Raw genomic sequence first — 5,063 nt, 5'->3', positions numbered from 1 at the left:
TGTTGTTTTTGTTGTTGTTGTTCCCCCCCACCCTTGAAAAGTAAGCCTGTGTATCCAGTATGCTATAATCTGTGTGGAATGTGTGTGCAGAAAGGGAGTGGGTTGCATTCTGGTGTCTGTCACTGATACAAGCCTGAAGTAATTCTGTGGGGCGAGGTTAATCATGGAGCTTAGTGTCGTCTGAATCACTGTAAGTCTGCTATTGTGGCTGACCTACAGTTATTGCAAAGACATTTCAAACCTACGTATTCTATTTTTTCTAAACATGAATAGACTAGGACCTAATAAGAATTTCAAAATCAAGCCTTTCTTTTTGCATGTGGTCAGAACCCTTTTAACGCTGTAAAGCTAAGCCTTTGCTATAGAAACAATGTTGGGTTTGGTGCCAATGTTGAACTGCAACTGTGATTTGGATGGAGGAACTCTGCAGCTGCTCAGCGGCTAGCGTGTGACATGGTTTGGGCAGCGATAACAGAGATGAAGAGAAAGGGCATTTCCAGCTCTTGCTGGGGCTTGCCTTCCCGAGTGCATCCAGGCTGAACATACAGTTGCAACAGTTAACGGATATCAGCTGTTGCAAAGGGAGAGCACAAGAAACCTACTGAAAAGCGTTAACTGTTCATCAGTTTGAGAGTCCAAAGAACGATCCTCCCCTTTGTAGGTTTGGAGAGTAGAGTAGATTTGGAATCCTGAAACAAATCTATGAAACCTCTATCACATTTCCTGAGAAGAAGGGGATTCAATACAATCTTTCAGTTATCATGGGAGGTTACGAAAGCTTTGTAAGACCTTTTCTCACTTTAACTAGTTCAGGAAAAGAGATTATCTTCTCTCTAATAGCATTCATAAAGATTATACTCTGTATAATCTTTTAACGGCATCATCAGAGGAAGTTTGGTGATCTATCTTGTAAGAGCATCATCCTCAGCAACTCAGTCCCTCTTTCAGCATTAGTCATCCAAGTGAAAATAACACGCCAAACTCCAATGTGCTTTATCATTGGGACAGCTGCCTAAATAGATGAGATTTCAGTAATAACAGTTTTTGCAAAGTAAAACATCAGTGGGAGCATTAGTTAAGTGTGACACCACCTGAATACATTCTCAGCGTCAGAATAATCAAGTCGATAGTCTTTATTATACACATAGTGTGCAATTTGGATACAAAAATACCTCTTGTGGTAAAGCTATGTTTTATCTCCTAACAATTTATTTCAACTGTACGACTAAGCTGGAATTGTGAAAAGTGTAAACGTGACGTCGAATCTGCAGTTTGCTTATTTATATTGGTAGTTTCTTTCTAGTTCCCATATAACTTGGGCAGATTTACATCATCTTTGTATGCCATGCTTCACTGCATGTCAGTTATGAGGCACATTTGTATTAGGACATGCTTTAGAGAAACAAATTCTGAAATGCCGGGAAATAATTGAAGTGCTGCTTGCTGGCATTCTGCCTACCTGAAAAAAAGACTGATGGGTATATGGGACAATAGTTTTCTCAGATTGGTTTAGATTGTTACTAAGCATACATTTTCTGTCCTTTTGGTAAGGAAATAGGAGTAAGGTTTCCAGAACTTGGCAGCAGCATTCCCAAGCCTCCCTTCTGCTTTGCTGATCACCAGTCTACCATTGGGACCTTTGATTTTCATCATGGAGAAGGAATGGAGCCATCAAGCACGAAGCTGTATTGCAATTGATGACAAGTGCTGTACGGATGGACCAACATTTCAGGTGTGTTATATAGGGACGAGAGATCTAGAAGGAGACAGAGGATTATAGGGTGGTAGCAGAGGATGAGATGGTATGGAGACATTTGGATGAAGTGCTGGTTATATGGGATGGGGGGAGACTCAGTAGCAAGCTGGGAAAGGCGTGCCCGCAGCCCTGTAAGACAGCTGCTTCTGCCACCCGAGTAGCCAATAGGACTTTCGAAGCTTGGGAAACTCTTTGCCACAAAACTGTGCTGACAACTGATTCCTGGCTTTCAAAAAAGAGGGCAATCTCTTGACTGAGGTGAAACTCTTTGTGTCCCAGCAAAGTAAGCACAGCACTGCAGAGGCTGCCATATAATCTGTCACATAGGTAGCAGCTTTGGAGCCCTTAACAGCCTGGGAAGAATCCTGCAACTCTGCCAACCGAGCAGGTTCCGTACCACAGCCTTGGATAGGATGTCCACAATGATCCAATGGCCCACTTTTTTTTTTTTTTTTTTTTTTTTTTTTTTTTTTTTTTTTTTTTTTTTTTTTTTTTTTAAGATGAACAACGTTCCATTTCTTTCTAATTGTAATGCAGAGAAAATCCTGCAAGATTAGACAGATGGGGAAACAAGAGTGCTATATTGCTTCTGTTGTTCTCCAAATGGTAGCTCATGATTATTATACTCTTTTTACTCAATCATTATGCTCTGAAATGGACAATAAAGATGAAGAATTGCTGTTTGTTATGCTATATGGTCTCTGGAGTGCAGTTCTGTTCGTGTTCTCAGAAAGCAAGCTTTAGTTTGATGTTATGATAGATACTTACTAGTTTTATTATATCTATGGAATTATAAACTTAGCTTGCTTAAGATATAATGTCTTCTGGGAATTCCTATGCAAGTTCTTTTTTTTTTTTTCCCTTCACAAGATTAATACTATAAGCAAAACTGAAATATGCACTTCTACGATAAGCTAGGATATCAACTGCAGAGTAAACAATTATTCTTGTAATCTTCATTGGCATCAGAAAGACTATTCACATGTAAGTAGAAGTTTGTGATAGCTTCAGATTAGTCTCCCAAGGCCTCGGCAGAAGTAATTTTTCAGGAGGTTTTTACATATTTGGTTTTGTTATTGTTCCTTAGAATGTCAATATTTTACTGGTGGAACACATTCTAAGACTATTCATCCTGCAAAATGATACGCACATCTGTGTGATGTTAGTAGTCTTACATAAAATAGATTGTCTGCAACAATATGGTAAAGAGCTCAAGCAGTAATTTAAACTTCAGTGAGATTCTTTTTTTGATGAACATTTCATTGGAGGCAAGTAATGGGAATACAAACAGGATCAGATAATGAAGTTGCAGTTCTGTCAGTATTTGGTGCATATTTTTTTTTTTAATAGCCAAATTAAGTTTTAAATAGTGTACTGGTTTCTGAGAATGCTAAGTGAGGCATTAGATTCCTGATCTTGTTTTGTAAAATATAGAAATCTGAAAAACTTACTGTGATATGGCAGAAGTTGAACAGAACAGATCTGAGAAAGTGTAACTGGTTCCGAGACCATAAGGTAGGAAGTATTTGCACAATACAGTGAAACTTTATTTTTTCCCAAATCTGTCTGCCGTACAGGGTGAAAAAGGCATTTTGTATATGTTTGCAATATGTACGAGCTACCAAATAGATCCTCGTGATCCTGTATTACCGCACACACGAGAGTAGTGATGGTACAGGACACCTGTTCAGAGTTTTGAGAAAGAGATTAGCATTGTTGGAGCGAGTCCAGAGGAGGGCCACAGAAATGATCAGAGGGATGGAACGCCTCTCCTGTGAGGAAGCGCTGAGAGAGTTGGGGTTGGTCAGCCTGCAGAAGAGAAGGCTCCGGGGAGACCTTATAGCAGCCTTCCAGTACCTAAAGGGGGCTTATGAGAAAGATGGGAACAGAGTTTTTAGCAGGGCCTGTAGCGATAGGACAAGGGCTAATGGTTTTACCTAAAAGAGGGTAGATTCAGACTAGATACAAGGAAGAGGGTGGTGAAACACTGGAACAACTTGCCCAGAGAGGTGGGAGATGCCCCAGCCCTGGAAACACTCAAGATCAGGCTGGACACAGTTCTGAGCAACCTGATCTAGTTGAAGATGTGCCTGCCCATGGCAGGGGGGTTGGACTAGGTGGCCTTTAAAGGTCCCTTCCAAGCCAAACCATTCTGTGATTCTGTGCTGGTGAGCCTCACCCCTTTGGATGTATGACAATTTTCTTCCATCTCCTCTGTCATTATGGGAAGAGATGGAATGCTTTTTGTTCCCTCTAATTTCACCCTGCTCTACCTAAACCCATCACAAGTGTTTCAGAAGGAAAGAGTCTCCAATGCAATGACTGAGGACACCAACGCTTTGCAGTTTTTTATTTCGGAGAGATGAGAACTTTGATATGACAGAGTTGTTTTCCTGTCTTGGCTTCTCTCCTGTGTTTCACTGACCGCAGCAGAACTGCGTGTGTTAAATTCAAATTTGACTTGACCTAATAGTTCACCCTTCAGTGCAGTGTGGGCTTAGCATGAATTGCAGGTCAATGGCATAGTTAGAATGGAGACAAAATGGTGTACCTGATGAGTTGCAGAGATCTGCAGGGAACTGTCACTTTGCCAAAGTTAGGCTCAAGAACCCTCCCTTGTAGGAAACTTGGCATTCAAAAGCTGTGACCTTCTCGAGGTGGATTCGAAGCAGTAGCAGCGTAAGAAAGCACGACTGCTTTGTCTTTGAAATTAAAATGCCAGCTTTTAACATCACTTTTCTAAAAAATGTTCTGAGTTTAGTCCCGTTCGTGTTCTTCACGAAGTCTTCATACGCGGTCAAATTCTGCTGTCCTTTACAATGGTGAAAAATTCATTTTCTTGTCTTCACTATGGATTAACTGGGTTGGCAGGAATAATCTGGGAGAGGTCTCCGCTCCAGCAGCTAAAGGGAGCGGCGCAGTCTTACTAGCGAATGCCACACGATGCCCTGGGACCAGCGGCGTGCTCCTACCACCTGCAGAAGGGCAGCGTGTGCCTCCGGCAGGGATTTCTGCGGCGCGGCGCCACTTACCGCCTGCACCGCGGCTCTGGGGCGCGAAGCTCGGGAGAGCCTCCGTCCCTGCGGGAAGCGGCGTGCAACGCGGGGGGCTCACCACCGCGCCGTGACGGCGGGCAGGGGCAGCCGCCGGCCGGCCGGGCCCTTCCCCGTCCCGCCGCCACTCCCCTCCGCCCCGCCGGCGGCCCGCGGCGCTCGGCGGGGCCGGGGGTGGTGGTGGTGGTGGTGGGGGGGGGGTCCGGGGGGCATAAATCCCTCCCCGCCGGCAGCGCAGCGGGCAGCCCGCGGCG

The sequence above is a fragment of the Buteo buteo genome, chromosome 13, assembly GCF_964188355.1.
Source record: "Buteo buteo chromosome 13, bButBut1.hap1.1, whole genome shotgun sequence".
Classification (NCBI taxonomy): domain Eukaryota; kingdom Metazoa; phylum Chordata; class Aves; order Accipitriformes; family Accipitridae; genus Buteo; species Buteo buteo.
This window is presented reverse-complemented; position numbering follows the sequence as displayed.